This window comes from Delphinapterus leucas, chromosome 8, assembly GCF_059928025.1.
Source record: "Delphinapterus leucas isolate spDelLeu-1000000601 "Yukka" chromosome 8, BTC_Dleu_Yukka2, whole genome shotgun sequence".
Taxonomy (NCBI): Eukaryota; Metazoa; Chordata; class Mammalia; order Artiodactyla; family Monodontidae; genus Delphinapterus; species Delphinapterus leucas.
Window position 1 is genome coordinate 115,464,673 of NC_143136.1, and position 19,329 is coordinate 115,484,001.

The 19,329-nt window shown below is 39.9% G+C and overlaps 1 pseudogene; it reads left to right on the forward strand.

The window, feature by feature from the left end:
- The first annotated feature begins 13,235 nt into the window (after positions 1-13,235).
- LOC149748639 (protein TASOR 2 pseudogene) lies at positions 13,236-18,372 on the forward strand (annotated as a pseudogene).
- The last annotated feature ends 957 nt before the right edge of the window (positions 18,373-19,329 follow it).

Genomic DNA, 19,329 nt, shown 5'->3' on the forward strand with positions numbered 1-19,329 from the left:
CTGACTGGCTGTTTCTTTTCCCATGTTAGGGAAGTTTTCAACTATAATCTCTTCAGATATTTTCTCAGACCCTTTCTTTTTCTCTTCTTCTTCTGGGATCCTTATAATTCAAACATTGGTGCTTTTAATGTTGTCCCAGAGGTCTCTGAGACTGTCCTCAGTTCTTTTCATTCTTTTTTCTCTATTTTGCTCTGTGGTAGTTACTTCCACTGTTTTATCTTCCCGGTCACTTATCCATTCTTCTGCCTCAGTTATTCTGCTATTGCTTCCTTCCTGAGAATTTTTATTTTCATTTATTGTGTTGTTCGTCATTGTTTGTTTGCTCTTTAGTTCTTCTAGGTCCTTGTTAAACGTTTCTTGTATTTTCTCCATCCTATTTCCAAGATTTTGGATCATCTTTCCTATCATTACTCTGAATTCTTTTTCAGGTAGACTGCCTATTTCCTCTTCGTTTGGTCTGATGGTTTGTTACCTTGCTCCTTCATCTGCTACATATTTCTCTGTTTTCCCATTGTGCTTAACTTACTGTGTTTGGGATCTCCTTTTCGCAGGCTGCAGGTTCGTAGTTCCCTTTGTTTTTGGTGTCTGCCCCCAGTGGGTAAGGTTGGTTCAGTGGCTTGTGTAGCCTTCCTGGCGGAGAGGACTGATGCCTGTGTTCTGGTGGGTGGGGCTGGATCTTGTCTTTCTGGTGGGCAGGGCTGCGTCCAGTGGTGTGTTTTGGGGTGTCTCTGAATTTAGTATGATTTTAGGTAGCCTCTCTGCTAATGGGTGGGGTTGTGTTCCTGTCTTGCTGGTTGTTTGGCGTGGGGCGTCCAGCCCTGGAGTTTGCTGGCCATTGGGTGGAGCTGGATCTTAGCGTTGAGACAGAGATCTCTGGGAGAGCTCTTGCCGGTTGATGTTACATGGAGCCGGGTGGTCTCTGGTGGTCCAGTGTCCTGAACTCGGCTCTCCCACCTCAGAGGCTCAGGCCTGACACCAGGCCGGAGCACCAAGACCAACCATGTCAGCCACACGGTGGGTCTAGGGAGAAACGGAATTTTTCACAATAGCATTTTAAAATAGGAAATGTTCTGTGTTTCTGATTTTCTCCACAGTCTGTTGCCAAGATATGTGCTTCAATATGTATGAGGTGAAACTGTCCAACAAACAAGGGGAAAAAGTAGATAAACTAACAGAGTACATTAAAAGGGAGCAATTGGTAAGAATCATCAGTTTAAAATATTATTATTATGTTTTCCTTAAATTGAGAAATTGATATCTGTTTATTAGTTGGCTCTGCCTAGATTGAATTGTTTTAGCTTGCTCAAAAGGATTTTTTTTTTTTTTTTTTTTTTTTTTGGTCACGCCACACAGCTTGTAGGATCTTAGTTCCCTGACCAGGGGTCAAACCCGGGCCCACAACAATGAAAGTGCCAAGTCCTAACCGCTGGACCGCCAGGAAATTCCCTTAAGAGGATATTTATCATTTAATATTTATTGACATGATATTTATTGGCTAACATGTTCATCCCCTTTGTATCTTAGTTTACTTTTTCTGTGTCTCACTAGTCAGTTCATACTCCTGGTTTTAAGTATAGGAGGACAGTTTTTCTCAAATCCTTTTTTGTTGTTGTTTTTGTTTTATGATGGAAGAATTGAGTAGATCCCTGGTATTTCTGCATTAATCAAAGGAGATTGATTTGTGGGATATTTCTTTAAAAGTGACCCTTGTCAACACATAGGTGTATAAAGAAGAAAAAGTTGCTGCTTCTATTGTTTTCATAGCGTAGAAAAGCACGATTCTACTGAGAAATATGTAACATCCAAAGACCTCTCCACTGTGTTAACCAGGGCTCCTCGGTCTGAGGATAGGAGTAGATGCTGACCTTATAGTGAGTGATTCCCAAACATCCCAAAGGAAACAGTGTGCATGGTGGAAGTGAGCAAACAAGTCTGCTCAGCCCTTTAGTGGCACAACGGACTTATCCCCATAGTAGACAGTATGAAACCGGTAAATTAACAGAATAGATAGGTGAGCTGCCTTGGGGGAAGTGTCAGGTAAGATGCTTGAGTTGCACGTAACAGAAATTCAGACTGGCTTAAACAATAAAGAGTTTTGATAGGCTTACTTTTGAGTTTTAGATGGTAAAGCAAGTTCAAGTGCTGTTTGCTCAGGACTCTTTTTCTTTCAGCTTCTCCCTCCTCTGTGCAATAGTTCTGTCCTAGGCTGCCAGTCAGGGCTGCGTGCTTCCTTTTTGCATGCAGAGAGAACCCGTCCTCCAAACCATGGCTTCTGTCCTTAGACCAGTTCCATCATCTGCATGTCTCTCAGCAGCAACTAGAAAGGGAATGGCCCACACTGATTAGTTCAGGCCACTCAGAGCCCACCTTCCAGAACTGGGTGCGAGGTCAGGGCCCCCATTCTGCAGTAAGGAGGTGCAGTGGCTGACACAGGATGCTGAGCAGGTGACCACCGAGTATCGACGGGGACTACAGGCTATGTGTTTTCGAAGTAGTGTAGTTCATTTTATATTTGGAAATTCAAAGGAAGGAAGGTCAAAGATACTTTGAGAAAATGCATTAGTGAAGGGTCTACTTGTGAGTGCTTCTGGTATTGAACTCAGGAGACTCGGTGCCCAGCTTTACTTCACAGTTTGTGTGTTAATTACTTAACAGAAATTACTTATCACATAAGGTCCTTCGCTCTCAGTGCTCCAGGCTGCTTTTCCTGCCTCATTTTATAATGAATAATCTTTACATATCAGTCTCCCTACCTAGACATCGAGCTCCTTGAGGGTAGGTATCATGTCTTAAGCATCTTTGACACCTTGGTGCCTGGTGTATAGTGGACGAGCAGTAAATGTCCCTTGTACCTACAACACTGGACTTCAAGAACAGTACTGAGGAAGGTCTCTTCTTTAAAAGGTGGTAAAGACATGTATGGCTGGATTTTTCTGTGTGTGAATGGAAAAGGCTAGAAGTAGATATTTCAAAGATTCTATGATTTTTTTCCCCACAAAGGTTAAAATAGGAATTTTATATAGCCCTTTCAGCGCATAATTTGAGAGACTAATAAGATACACTACATATTTGTTTTACGTGCACATATTTTGGAATAAAGAAATGTACAGTTTTAAGCAGATATAGGATTTTACTTTCATCTATATTACAAAACTAAAATTCAGAATAATGTAGCTAATTATTGTCACTTTTACTCTTTACACCGATAAAAAGATAAAACAAGAATTACATCTGTTTGCTGATAAATACCAAAGATATGGGTATATATAACTGTTGATACATTTATTCAGTAATTCTTTCTTGAGTGCTTACTGTGTGCCAGAAGCAAAAAGACAAATTGTCCCTGCCATCAAGGAACTTACAAGACTATAGGAGACAAAAATGTAAACCAACCAATGCATAGGGGCTGTGATAGAAATGTTTGGAGACTCACAATAGTGATTGTTCCTGTGGGTGAAGTTTCAGTCTCATAATTAGTTCCAATAAATAATTAGAAAAGAAGTCTTTTTTTCATACTTGAGTTGTTGAATAATTTATTGATTTATCATATTTGTAGGCTTATGACCTGTCAATTTTTGAAGTATGTTTTATCACTTTATAAAGTGGTATCTTTTATTCTGATTTTTTAACTGAGAAATTATTGTATGACATTGAATTTTATCTTCGTTAAGGGTATATAGGCTTTTGAAATGGTGACTAATGGGGAAGAAGAGCTGTTATCTCTGTGATTTAGAATGACAGAAGATGCCACTGAAGACTGTGGTAGAGGGAAAATAGAAGTATTTATTTTCATCTGCATTTCTTATAACCAGGGGACCTAATGATGTTATTTCCTTTTATTACTCATCTCTTAGGAAGCTGTAGAAAGGATTCTTTTAATGGATGGTATCTTCCAGTTTTTCTAGTCCCAGGATTCTGTGATATGTTTTGTATTAAAATGAGCTTAACATGTTAATCATAGGTCTGATTGACCTTGAATTTGTAGTGGCTAAATGGGAACAGAGCGGCTACTTAGCAGTATGAAATGTCCAACATGTCAATGAAAAAAAATGAAAGACGTTGTTTCTGATTGATTTGTTATGTAATTGAACACTATCCTAAAACTAACCCATGATGTTCTAGTTATTTATTATATGTAGCCATAACAAGGCCAAGATTACTTGAATGCTAAGGAGCTTGCAGTTTCTGATACTGGGGACAAAATTGTCCTGATTCCCATAAATACTGACATTTCAAGAATTTTTTTCTTTAACTTTTCATGAGCTTAAAAATCACTGAAGAATGTGGTAGAGGGAGAAGGAGAGAGGAATTGAATCTTCTTTCTTGCTATTTTATGTTTAAGGCAATCGTCAAATGCTTAGAAGATCGAGAATTTTTCATTTTACTTACGTCGTCAGCCTTAATGTCAGAAACAAGTAAGAACAACTTTTTGAATAAATGTTTTTCAGTATGTTTACTTTTATTGTATAAGATCAGCAACCTCACGTTTCTTCTGATTCTCATTCTGTGTAGGTTTTGGAGAGGAGCAGATGGGTCTTCACGGGTTGCATTTATTCCATTCATCCCCGTCAGCAGGTAAGGACCAGGACTGGCAGTTCACTGCACCTGTGGGCCATTTTTCAGTCCTCATCTTAAACTCTCAGCAGCATATGACCCTGGTAACTCTTTTCTTCTCTTAAATAACTTTCTTCCTTTACTCTCCCTGGTTAATCCTTCATCTCCTTTCTTTGTAGGCTTATCCTTTCCTGTCTGCTCCATGCTCAGATATCCACCTGCCTATGGACATTTCTTTCTACTTAAATGTCTCAGATGGTCCTCACATTCAGCATGTCCAAAACTGGATTCATTTGTTATTGAACAGCAAGAGCTGGGAGTTGGTTTTATCATAGTCTCCCCGTCAGTAGGACTTAAGGTCCTCACAGAAGCACTTCCCTCTGTCTGGACTACTTGTCTCCTTCCCCCTGATCAGATGATGTTGATCGCCCCCCAAGCCAGAACCAGGAATTGCCTGCTGGGGCAAAAAATATTGCTCCTGCAGTCTGTAAATAGATATACAGTATATCTGTGGTATTAGAATTTCAGAGGGCAGTTAGGAAACAAAGTCTAGAAAGGCTGTCTTTGGTGGGGGTAGATAATGAATAAAATTGGAGGAGAAGTGCTGGTCTAGCCACTTACCCATAGCTGTCAGGTGTCAGTTTAAATATCACTTTATTTATTCCCATCACCACTCTTCTTCCTTCAATGAGGACCCCTAGGCTTTTCACCAATATAATTTAAATATTTATTTTTATAATTATTTAATGCCTGCCTTTCTTGTATTCTACTGCATCCCTACTGCTTAACAATGTCAGGCACCTAAAAAATAATAAATGCTTGCTGAGCAAATAAATAAAGTAAATGAGTCATTTCTTTTTGTCACATGAGGAAATTTTCCTCATTGTTTTATAATCACACTGTGTATGTTTAAATATGATTTGTATATAGTATTTATAAAGCTACAACCAATCCAAAAAATTTTTTTAATTGATGTTTTTAAATTGTATTCAGCTACTCAAAGCAGAGAACTACTGGCATTACCTGTTTGGAATAAGCAAAATATTACCAGTTATAATAACATAATGGCGATAGCTGCTTGCATTTTTCAAGCATTTACTACATTGATATTCTGCTAGGCACAATTGATTTCACAGCCCTTAATAGGTATTTTTATTGTGACCATTTCAAAGATGAGGAAACTGAAACTTAAACTTGCCCAAGGTCAAACAGCTGAGTCTGAGCTGGCTTCCAGCTCTGTTCCCACACTGCCTCCCTCCGTATGCAGGAGCTCTGCCTTTATTCTTATTTTTAGGTGTACACTACCACCTGAATAAGAAACATTAGTTCCTGTACCATTTGGGGCTGAACAGCACAGGATTTCTTTTTGAGTAAACATTGGATTGTTGTGTTCAATGCTCACAGCCTCCTCTAGTTCGTTAAGACACTTTTCTATTTCTGGTCACTCAGAAATGTTCAGTGCTGTGGTTATTTGTTTTAAATTGAGTGACTCTTCGCTTAGCAGACTTAAAAAGTTCTTTTTCTTAGATTTCATAATAGCCTGTTACAAATCGTTCTGACTTCTGCCTTTCCAAATTCTTGAAATAATGAAGTTGTCTAGAAAACTGCTGCTTTATCGTGAACTGTTAGCAGTACATAAGAACTTTGTCATGTTTTATTTTTCCTTTTACTATCTAAATGAACTGCAGAGAAAGGAATTTTTATTTTAATGGCTAGCCACATTTTCCCATTTATTTTTATTTGCCATTCTTTTCCTGATACCTGCTCAAGTATAAACGTATTCAGCTAGGTGTTTCTTAATTTTGCAGTTACTTTTTCGTTAAAAAGAATGGTATACTTCAGTTTAGTAGGCACCAAAGGTCTTTATTATCTGTGGGTTTTTTATTACTGATAAATTACATTTTCTAGGATTTTATTACCTATTTCTCAGTGACCTGACCTTTTCTCTTTTTTCCTGTACTCTTTTCCTTTAGGTTATTGAGTTGCTGAAAAATTAGCATTTCAGTCAGAGAGTGAACCAGGGAGAGGAAGTAAAATACAGACTAGTCAGTCTAGTTACATAATATTAAAAAATTGCATTTGCTAGAGAAGGTGATGAAATATATACCAGTAGTTACCATGAGAGTTGGGGGTTACTTAGGGTTTACTTTCTTTTAGTTCAACTGGTTTGTGTTGTAACTCTAGTTTCTTCCAGTTTTATTGAGATATTATATAATTGACATACAGCACTATATAAGTTTAGGGTTTACCAGCATAAAGATTTGACTTACATACATTATGAAACAACTACCACAGTAATTCTAGTGAACATCCATCATATCATATAGATACAAAATTAAAGAAAATAGAAAAAACATTTTTTCCCTTGTGATGAGAACTATTAGTATTTCCCTTCTTTTTCCTTCTTTGGCTGCGTTGGGTCCTCGTTGCTGCAGGCTTTCTCTAGTTGCGGCTAGCGGGGGCTACTCTTCATTGCAGTGCACGTGCTTCTCATTGTGGTAGCTTCTATTGTTGCAGAGCACTGGCTCTAGGCACGCGGGCTTCGGTAGTTGTGGCATGCAAGCTCAGTAGTTGTGGCTCGCAGTCTCTAGAGCGCAGGCTCAGTAGTTGTGGTGCACGGGCTTTGTTGCTCCATGGCATGTGGGATCTTCCCAGACCAGAGCTCGAACCCGTGTACCCTGCAAAGGCAGGTGGATTCTCAACCACTGCGCCACCAGGGAAGTCCCAGTATTTACTTTCTTAACTTTCATATGTAACGTCAGCAGTGTTAATTATTTTTTATTATGTTGTACATTACATCTTTAGTACTTATTTATCCTATAACTGAAAGTTTGCACCTGTGACTACCTTCTTAAGAGAATTTGAAGTAGGTCATATAAGGTACAGATTAGATACATTTTAAAAGCAGAAGATGAGAATAGAAAAGTAATTCTGCCAACTCTAAATGCCGGTGCATTGAGCCCACGCTGGGCTCCTGGTCAGATGAGATGGAGCTGCAGGCGGGCCTGCCTTCTTCATTCTCACCTGGTGATCCCATCTGAGTGACTCTTTTTTGGTTCTGTGTGTGCGTGTTTTCATATATATGGAGATAATATATGTTCATTAAGTGCATCCATAAGTCTTCTATTAATTGCTATTTAGATTACCATTTGAAACACTGTATCATATTTAACCATCCTGTAATTTTGTAATCTAAAGCGTTTTTTCCTGCATGTTTTTGAAAAAACAAGAACTTTGGGTTTTTAATACATGTGTATATATTTTAGGGCTGAAAGACTTGAAAGTTGAAGATGACATCTCATTGAAGGTGGTACCTATTTTACCTGCCCTTAATTGTGCCCTGCTGGAAGCAAAGAAATCATTTTCTGAAAAAGGAATCTGTCCAAACACATTAGTAAAGCATAATCTCCAAGAACTGTACAAGGTGGACAAAAGTCCTTCATTGACTGCTGCTTCTCAGGATGGAATTAAAGAGACTGCATTCTTTGGCAAAGTGTCCAGTGGTTTTGACTTGACTCCTCCAGCTGAAAAGTGCCCTTTACAGTCTTTAACTCAGTTGAGATCTTATTCTTCAAATCCTAATGGGTACATTTTGGAAGTATCTACTGCACTAGACTTATTGGCAGACTGTCCTCAGTCTCCATGTATTTCAGATGGAATTTGTGACGCTGGATTTTCTTTAGTTATGACTCCAAATGCTGAATTTCACGACTCAGCGACAGAAGTAAGAAAAGAAACAGAAACACAAAAGAATTCTGAAGAGATGTTTAAAGCAAGGCAGGGAGCTCTGGTCCCATTAAGTCCCGCATCAAATCTGAGAGTTCAGCGTAAGAGAAAAGCAGGCACGCTGCCCGTGGTACAGAGTAAAAGGGTGAAGTTGTGCCATCCCTTTCCCAGAAGAACTCGTGGTGGAGCAAAGAAGCGTCCAGACTCTCGCACAACTCTCAAGTTCCGTCAGAAAAGAGAAAACGGTAAGCATGGTCTGTATGGATTTTCAGATGAGCAATTAGTAATAACTGTTGTGTGTTAACCCTGTTCCTGTGTGACCATCCTGGACTGTAGCTTGACAGTGTCCGTTAGCTCTCTCCAGGTGATCTGTGTGCATGCTAAAGTTGGAGAAGCGCTAATCTAGATAACATGAAAATCAAGAAATAGGACAAAAGCCCACCCACCAAAAGCTTGTATTTCACTTGTAAAACTGCTCAAATCATCACTCAGTTATTTACTTACCTGTCTAAGAAGTACGGTATTTCAGATGGAATTTATTGATGCTGGATTTTCTTTAGTTATGACTCCAGGTGCTGAATTTCACGACTCAGCGGCAGAAGTAAGAAAAGAAACAGAAACACAAAAGAATTCTGAAGAGATGTTTAAAGCAAGGCAGGGAGCTCTGGTCCCATTAAGTCCGGCATCAAATCTGAGAGTTCAGCGTAAGAGAAAAGCAGGCACGCTGCCCGTGGTACAGAGTAAAAGGGTGAAGTTGTGCCGTCCCTTTCCCAGAAGAACTCGTGGTGGAGCAAAGAAGCGTCCAGACTCTCGCACAACTCTCAAGTTCCGTCAGAAAAGAGAAAACGGTAAGCATGGTCTGTATGGATTTTCAGCTGAGCAATTAGTAATAACTGTTGTGTGTTAACCCTGTTCCTGTGTGACCATCCTGGACTGTAGCTTGACAGTGTCCGTTAGCTCTCTCCAGGTGATCTGTGTGCATGCTAAAGTTGGAGAAGCGCTAATCTAGATAACATGAAAATCAAGAAATAGGACAAAAGCCCACCCACCAAAAGCTTGTATTTCACTTGTAAAACTGCTCAGATCATCACTCAGTTATTTACTTACCTGTCCAAGAAATAAGGTATTTCAGATGGAATTTGTGATGCTGGATTTTCTTTAGTTATGACTCCAGGTGCTGAATTTCACAACTCAGCGGCAGAAGTAAGAAAAGAAACAGAAACACAAAAGAATTCTGAAGAGATGTTTAAAACAAGGCAGGGAACTCTGGTCCCATTAAGTCCCGCATCAAATCTGAGAGTTCAGCGTAAGAGAAAAGCAGGCACGCTGCCCGTGGTACAGAGTAAAAGGGTGAAGTTGTGCCGTCCCTTTCCCAGAAGAACTCGTGGTGGAGCAAAGAAGCGTCCAGACTCTCGCACAGCTCTCAAGTTCCGTCAGAAAAGAGAAAACGGTAAGCATGGTCTGTATGGATTTTCAGCTGAGCAATTAGTAATAACTGTTGTGTGTTAACCCTGTTCCTGTGTGACCATCCTGGACTGTAGCTTGACAGTGTCCGTTAGCTCTCTCCAGGTGATCTGTGTGCATGCTAAAGTTGGAGAAGCGCTAATCTAGATAACATGAAAATCAAGAAATAGGACAAAAGCCCACCCACCAAAAGCTTGTATTTCACTTGTAAAACTGCTCAAATCATCACTCAGTTATTTACTTACCTGTCCAAGAAATAAGGTATTTCAGATGGAATTTGTGATGCTGGATTTTCTTTAGTTATGACTCCAGGTGCTGAATTTCACGACTCAGCGGCAGAAGTAAGAAAAGAAACAGAAACACAAAAGAATTCTGAAGAGATGTTTAAAACAAGGCAGGGAACTCTGGTCCCATTAAGTCCCGCATCAAATCTGAGAGTTCAGCGTAAGAGAAAAGCAGGCACGCTGCCCGTGGTACAGAGTACAAGGGTGAAGTTGTGCCGTCCCTTTCCCAGAAGAACTCGTGGTGGAGCAAAGAAGCGTCCAGACTCTCGCACAACTCTCAAGTTCCGTCAGAAAAGAGAAAACGGTAAGCATGGTCTGTATGGATTTTCAGCTGAGCAATTAGTAATAACTGTTGTGTGTTAACCCTGTTCCTGTGTGACCATCCTGGACTGTAGCTTGACAGTGTCCGTTAGCTCTCTCCAGGTGATCTGTGTGCATGCTAAAGTTGGAGAAGCGCTAATCTAGATGACATGAAAATCAAGAAATAGGACAAAAGCCCACCCACCAAAAGCTTGTATTTCACTTGTAAAACTGCTCAAATCATCACTCAGTTATTTACTTACCTGTCTAAGAAATAAGGTCATTCAGTTTCTGAACTGTCCTCGGACAAATTCGAGTGGAAGAAGAGGATCTGCTAAAATCAGGCACACTAAGAACAGATGGCAAAAACTGATAAGTGATAGCCTGAACATGTTTAAAGAGGGGGGAAAGTGCCTGGACTCTCCCAGAACTAGAGCATCCTGGGGCAGAATTTCTAATCCTTTGTGTGTTTTAAAAGTGGTCGTCTGGATCCTACTACAGACCTACTGAAACAAGGTCCAGTGGCCTCGAGACATATATATTGAAACAGTTCCTCAAGTGGTTTTGTTGCCCCCTGAAAACTGAGGGAGAATCAGCGTCCAGAGCCATTTAATGTTAGTCAAATGCACTTCAGTGAACAGAGCACGACAAATAACACAATTTTGGCTTAGAGTCATCTCAGATTATGTGTGGTGTATTTTGTTTAAAACTAGGGAACTTATGCTCTATGACCCCTTAGCGAAGAGGTGAGCAGACTTGGGCCAAAGGGTCCCTCAGGCATTACCTGTTGTCTCTGTACTTCACTGTGCTGGCACAGGTGGGCGGCTGTGACTGAGGTCTGGCCCTTCACAGAAAAAATTTGCCAACCCTATCTATAGTATTTTGAATTTTAAAATTCTGATGCCTAAAGAAGAAACACTGGAGGTGTGTGGATCCCCAGGATCCTAGATAATTAAGATTTTACCCTGTGGTTTAACAAGTAGTTATTTCTGGCCAATTATAGTTTGAGAAATTGTGTGTGTGTGTGTGTGTGTGTGTGTTTAGGAGGGTGGTAGAAAGAACGGCAGTATGAAGCAGCAACTCACACTCTACATTTCCTCACAAATTCCAGGCCAACCATATTGGGTTTCTCTCTATATGAACCATTTTAAAGGTATTAAATAAATTACCTATAATTCAACATATATGTTGTCACTGTTTCTCAAGTGTGCTAATTTCATCCACTATAAGAAATATGTTTTAGGGATGTCCCTGGCAGTACAGTGGTTACAACTCCACACTTCCAGTGCACAGGGCACGGGTTTGATCCCTGGTCAGGGAACTAAGACACAACATGCCACAGAGTGTGGCCAAAAAATGAACAACAACAACGATGTGATTAAACCAGCCAAGATGACTAAATATAATACCACAAAAGCTCAAAAAAAAATAGAAAAGAAATACATTGTATATTGTAGTCCAGTACACACAAATTCATACATTACTGAAACAGAAATTTCAGGAAGCATTTACCCTAACTATGTGTAATACAATCTGATATCTTCTGTTTCATTTAACAAAGAATTCTGGTTGCAGCCCATTAAGTTTATTTTATAATACACCCATGGGTTATTGCATGCAGCTTGAGAAACATGTCATTGAGTGATGCAAATAAGCAGGGCAGTCCGTGCAGGGTCACCTGTTTCGTGTTTCTCCTTTTCCTCGCAGGACCTAGGTTGTGAGAGATGTTCCCCTCCTGCCCGTGCAGATGTTACGCTTCCCCTAGTCTTGATCATCTCATCTTATTTTCTTTCTCTTCTTAATTTAGTCTTAACAGTTTTCCTGCTTGACTTATATTTTGCCTTTTTTTATGCTAAAAATTTTAGAAATTGTAACCAGTATAAAATCAGAAGTCTTACTCTAAAAACAAAACTGCTGCTTTATTGCCTTTGATAGTTTAGTAGGGAAGAAAATAATTAGACCCAGGGAAATGTACAACATTAAGAGAGTCTAAAAGCTTTTTTAAAAAACCGTTTATTTTTCTAACCTTCAAAAGAATAAAATGAAACTGGTCTCTTTTCTACATTTCACTAATAACCATCACATTCTGAAACTGTTTAATATGTTTTCTGTTCTCAATCAATTAGAAATAGTATTTTCCATATAACGTGATTTTAAAATATTTGCAAACATTCACATGTGTGATTATTTTATATAGTCAATGGGGAAAACGTTTTCACAGGGAACATTTATTAACATATTTTTTTAACTCTTAAAGGATTGAAACACTTTCTGCGTGTGATACAAGCAGGTTGTTAATAGTTTTTTCTCCTCATGTGCCCCCACCTTTAGTTCTTTCCTTCCTTCCCTGCGAGAAGTAAAGCTGAGCATTTTGTTAGAGAAATGAGCAATTATAATAGATTTATAGGAAGTTAAATCAGAAGAGGACTTTCTTCAATGTACCTTCCTCTGTCTTCTCTTAAGAGATGATTTTTCAGGCAGTGTTAAAGCTTTGATATTTAGGTGTAGTGAAGGAAAATATGTAAGATGGCTCTTTGTGAACCTACAGTCTCTTCTCTACAGTGTGATCATGGTTTTAACCATATGGCTTTATGGGAGCTGTGTCGCTTTTGTGTAAATTGAATTATCCGTCACCCTGTGCTGTGAACTAGCATGTTCAGCCTTACCTGCCACATCAGTCAGCAAAGATTATGGAATCTTTTTTAAAAATTAAGTCATGCCTTGTTTCTATAAAGTTATTACTCTGATATTTTTCTCCTAATCCTAATTAGGGATATAGACCAACACTTAGCAAGTTCAAAAATCTTTTAATGAAATACCCCAAATTTTATATTTTATTCCCCATTATTAAAGTTTCCCCCCAAAACAAATCAAAGGAAAGCTATGCTGATAAATATGTGCGCCCCCTACCCCTTAGAAAACGGTGTCTTTTCTGCATAAGGTGCTGAAGTGCTGACTGCACAGTTTGTACAGACAACCAAATTGGATTGGAAAAACCAAGAAGCTCCTATTTCTAAAGATGTTCCAGGGTCAACGAATGCTAAAAGGGCAAGGAAACGAGAGACATCTCCAGTCAAAACTGTTCCAAGGGCTGAGCCACCTGTGAAGAATTCTCCACAAAAACAGAGGGAAAATATAGTAAAAGGCAATCAGAATCCCAGAATCAGAAAGCAGCCACAACCTGGTAAGAAGTCCTCTTCCTGTAAATTTCAGCACCGTAATACAGACTAATCGAGATTATAAAGTAGTATATTGAAACAGTATAAGATCAGTTGAAATCTGTCACGTTCTTGTGGTCTTCTTTAGTTCAGACACTGACAGGACAAGTAACTTGGTTTCCCATTGTGAATAAATAAGAAAGTGCCAAGATTCATACCTTCACTAAATAGACCCTACTTTTCATTCTGCAGAAAGCCTGAACATGAACTGTTTAGCAGAGTTAAAGTATAAATGGCCTTTTTTAATGACTAAATTCACAAGCAAGTAGCATCTGGCAGTATTTTTCTGGACCATAATCAGTTATAGAAGATATTATAAGTTTGTCCAGAGGGAACTGTAAAGACATGGTTCAAAGCAGTCAGTAATCTCGAATCCTGTATTTCACTTGTATTTTTTCTTGTTTTTTTTCGGTACGTGGGCCTCTCACTGCTGTGGCCTCTCCCGTTGCGGAGCACAGGCTCCAGACGCGCAGGCTCAGCAGCCGTGGCTCACGGGCCCAGCCGCTCCGCGGCATGTGGGATCTTCCCGGACCGGGGCACGAACCCGTGTCCCCTGCATCGGCAGGCGGACTCTCAGCCACTGCGCCACCAGGGAAGCCCCTGCATTTGGTTTCAAAAGGCATTAAATTAATTTTAAAAGCAGCTTTACTTTTCTACTTCTACTTGTGCGGAAGTGAATAACCAAGTCTCCTTCTGTGAGCCAGCAGCTGACTGCTGGTTCCGTGTTCCACCTGCTGGAACCTCCTCGTTGCTGGCACGTTCCCTCATCACCGCGGACCTCACTTTTCTCCCAGCTCCATGTCCCTCTTCATACCCGTCTCTCTGAGTAGAGTGCAGCTCCACCAAGCTGCAAAATCTATACATTTTACAGTATCTTCGGTATTGAGTCCTACTGTGTTGTATGTGTGGTGGTGTTTTTTGTTTAGAAAAACCTTCATTTCCTCATATCTCTGTATTTCCATCAGTTTTCTGTCTAATCTCATGATTCTACTTTCTCTCATCTACCTTTAGGTTTTTTAAAAGCCTCAAATTTAGTGGAATTCAGGGAAAGACTCTTGTTTTGTTGGGGTGATGGTATTATGGATGAGCTTGGTTTTTTCTTTCCTCATTGTTTAAAAAAATTTTTTCGGCCACACCTTGCAGCATGTGGGATCTCGGTTCCCTGACCAGGGATCGAACCCACACTGCCTGCATTGGAAGCGCAGAGTCTTGACCACTGGACCACAGGGAAGTCCCTTTCCTCAGTTTCGTTAATGTTGTTTATGGCTGAAGATTTTTCTGAAAGCTCCTCAGTCATATCACCGTACAGCCTGTAGAGAGTCATACCCAACACAGCCTCTCTGCTTGTCTCCCCAGGCAGTTACGAGGTGGTCTTACCCACGGGTGCACATTTCTCTCCTGCCGTTTCCCAATGCGTGCCTTCCCTGCCAGGCACATGGTGCCACCCACACGAACCACGCCTGTTGTCACTCCTGTGCAGTCCCCTCTGCTCAGCTAAGTCCACCCGGAGTCATTTCCTGATGCTCTGATCTGCATTCATTTCTCCTTTTTTTTCCATTTCTTTTTTGGGTTTTTGAGAACGTTAAAGAGTTAATTCATACTATTTTCCAATCATCTGGTGTGTCTTGGTCCTGTCTTTCCAATTAGTTTGTAAACAGGATGAGTATAGATACATACATAATGCATTGTATTCCCAGCCTTGTCATTAGAATTCCTTGTGCTGAATTGGCTTCTATATACTTGTAGGCTAATCGATTAGTGGGAGGAGGTGTGCAACTGGGCATTGGCAGAAAAGTGAGCCCAGAAAATGAAAAGTTTCCAGAATGGGTATTCAGAAATAGGGCGATTTGTATTGCAAGTGTCTGTATATATTGTGCAGCCACATTCCAAGTTAAAATTTTAAGATTACCACCTTTTAAATAATGTGTTAATTTTTTCTTTTATTTCTTAATCACCCATGCTAATCCACTTCATTTCTTTTACTTGAAATATCAGAGTTTAAGAAGGCTCAATCATTTTGTTACTGAAACTAATGGTTTTCTGTCCTTTTTAAAGTTTTCAATATAGTTTTTATTTACTGAACTCTTTAATTTTTTATAATTTATTTGGCATCATTTTATCTGTATTTCTTAAAAGAGATAGATGATCAGTATTGTATTTTTAATTAATTGAAAACCTCTAACAAGTCAGTTATTAAATGATTTACCTGAAATGACACATATGAAAATGAACCCTTTTTCTTGACTCAATACAGTGTTCTCTATATTCGACCTTCCTCATAGTGATACTCAGTGTAAGAACCATAGTATTTAAGGATAGAATGAACTTAGTGTCAGTAAACACATCAGATCCTAAAATGAATGTGTTTCCAGTACACCCGGAGGGTTCACGAGACAGCCCTCTTTGGGCCACTTTCTCGTACCTCACCCCGTTGGGCTTTGATATTTTAAATAAAAACTGGGCAGTGGTTGATTAATTTTACCCTCCTCACCATACACACACTCTTGTCATTCTGTTTGATGACCTCATAGGCCAGAGTTTTCTCTGTAAATGTACTGTCATTGGGCTTTGCAGACAGGTTAGTAATTTATTTCAGACCTGCTACTGCTAATTATAAAGAGGAGCACAGTTGGCTTTTCTGTCCATCCAGCCACCTGCTACAGGGACTCACTGCCCAGTATTGTTGAGAACTTTGTCCTTCATGATAATCACATTTTAAAAGGCTGAATCAAAGTCCTGAGAAGGCAAGTAAACCACCTGAGAATGTTAGTTTTCTGACCGAATGCCAGTGGGTAGATTTGAGTACCTGCTGTAAGGAGAATTATCAGTAGATGAGGAGATTTGCTTTTTTGCAGATAGAATAGAGAGGAAATGTTTTTAATGCAGAAACTGAAGTTTTAAAACTTGAAATTAATTGGCGATTCTGAATATTCTTACTTTTCTCATTTTTTATTTGTATCGTAACGTATTATAATTAAACATCAGTACGGTTAAAAATCATCTCTATTTTGAACTTAGGTGGTTCCTCTAATAACTTGCCAAGGGAAATGATTTCTAAGAAAGTACATTAACCTTCTATAATATACACTTTAAACTTAGAAATTCTTAGATTCTCACTAGATTGTAAGCTCTCTGAGGGCAGGAGTCTTGTTTTCTTGTTTTTGTTTTTTTCTCTTTGTATATTTCTTTAGCTGAGCAGTATGCCTTGTGTGTAGGTCAGTACATGCAGGTTTTTTTTTTTTTTTGCGGTACGCGGGCCTCTCACTGTTGTGGCCTCTTCCGTTGCGGAGCACAGGCTCCGGACGCGCAGGCTCAGCGGCCACGGCTCACGGGCCCAGCCGCTCCGTGGCATGTGGGATCTTCCTGGACCGGGGCACGAACCCGTATGTCCTGCATCGGCAGGCAGACTCTTAACCACTGCGCCACCAGGGAAGCCTGAGTACATGCAGTTTTGAAGGGTGATTTCTTTTTAAATTAATATGCATATTCCTTAAGACTTGTTCCTTGGTAAATACATTATAATACATCAGGAAGTTGGACAAGACCTCACTCTGGTAATAAAAATTTAACATACAATTTATGCAACATATCAAGAGGTTTTTCTTGAATATGTTGACTTAACTGTTGATTTTCACTGAACCATAGGAATATGACAAAGAATTAATTCTATGGAAATCAAGTGTTATGTGTCTTTTTTTCTTTTATGCTGAAGCCAAAGGAAAAACTTCTTCACAGCTTCAATCAGAAATTTCAGATGGTCAAGAAGATGTTATTAGCATAAGTACAGCTCAACCAGAAAATATCACAGTGGCTCCAGAAGACCCACCTGAAAACTCCATTGTCAACTGTGACTCCCAGGCCCTAAATATGTTGGCTGATCTTGCATTAAGCGCTGCTACCTCTACCACACCATCCTCTGAGCCCAGAAACTTGCCCTGCTCCTCTGAATTGCCACAGAACGATGTTTTGCTTTCTAAAGAACATTCTTTGCGTGGTACATCAGACCATGAATATCATAGAAGAGTTAAAAGTCAAAAAGGTGGACCGTCATCCAAGCCCTCCTCTGATAAGAGTAATCTGACATCAGACCCCACGGTCAGCCAGGAGGAAGAAAGCTTGGTTGCTGGCATTCAGGCCCCTGCAGAAGCCCAGTCAGCACTGCCCGAGGAAACCCTAGAAAGTTCCGACGCAAGCCAAAGCTCTGTCATTGCTGTGGAGCATTCCTATGCCCTGCTCCTTGCAGAACATTCAAAGAAGCATCTACAGCAGAGAGGGGCCCCAGGCCCTGCGTTTGCCAAGAATGGCACTAAAGGCCCTGAAGCGGGAACCCCAGTGGGGAAAGTGATGCCATTTCGGCATCAGCAGGTCACCTCCCCACTGCAGCAGCTTTCCGAGGCCCCAGCGCTCAGGCGCAGGAGCGGGGTGCTGCCCTCCAGCCTGCAGGACTTCTGCCGCTCTCGTGCCGTATTCAGCTGTGACGGCTCCTTTAAGGTCACTTTCGTATGGGAAGCAGATTACGTGTTCAGCTTAGACGGCAAGTAAGTATACCAACAACCCCCTGGAGAAGACTGTAGTCAGAGCACTACACGGGTGAGTGGGAGTGACCCTGGATGAAAGTGGATGAACTTTTCTGTTGAGATAAATGTAGCGAGAAGGGATACTTGTGCTAAACTCTGGGGAGGGAGAAGGAAGTGTGTAAAATCCAGTAACTTGGGAATAATACCAAGCAGATTCACTGTAATTATTTGTTATATCAACTTCATTTTTATTTTACTCATTGTTTCATGTTCATGTAATTTTTAAAATAAAAATGAACACAAAAACTAAGGTTAATAATTAAGGCACTTACTTATAAGATAATCAACTAAAATAGTCATTTTCAATGATTTTGGTTTCTTCTTTCTTTAAAATCTCAGGCCTTGGAATACTGATTTACCAGATACCATGGAAGAAGTGAAGCTTTTACTTCATATGTGGGTAGCTCTGTTTTATAGCAATCAAAACAAAGTCATACAATCATCCCGAAAAGTAGTAGAACACAGCAACCCAGCAAAATACGTGTGCATAAATAGCACGTTAGAATCGTTTGAATTCAGTGAAATTGAAGAGTCCTCCGGTGTGGAAAGGTGCTCCGTAGACCCTCTGTTGGAGACTAATGAGGCTCCCAGAGGTCCTACTGCCAAAGTGTCCTTCCCAATCACTGACCCCCTGCTTCCTTTCATGAAACCACCGCCTGTGAGAGGCTTGGAGCTTTGGGTGCAGAATGAACAGAAAGAAATGTTTGCAATAGCAGGTCATCCAGAGACCCCAGAAAGCCAGAATTTCATCTATTCCTGTAATAATGAGGTAGGTAAAGCTGAATACTGTAAATGCTGGTGTTATTTTTGAAGAAATATTTTTTGTATGTAAAATCACATTCATAACAAGGCATTGGTTTCTTTTAGGAAAGTGGATTCTCTAGCTATGTAAAGGATTAGAATGCCAGAAACTTAGTTTACAAAGTCTGGATTGTCTGCAGGTGGAGCTTATCTACCATCCTGATTGAAGAAACAAAAGGAGGAAAAAAATCGTAGGCCTCAGATGATCTGGGAGCCAACCATAATTATGTAGCTTTTCAGTTGTATGATTTGGGGCAAATTACTTGTTCTCTGAGCTTATTATCTTTTAAAAGAGGTGAATAATACTTATTCTGTTTACCTATAATAGTGTTTATGGATCAAATGCAGTAATAATAAATATAAAAAATCTTTGATAAACCTTAAAGGAAACTAAAATTGAATATA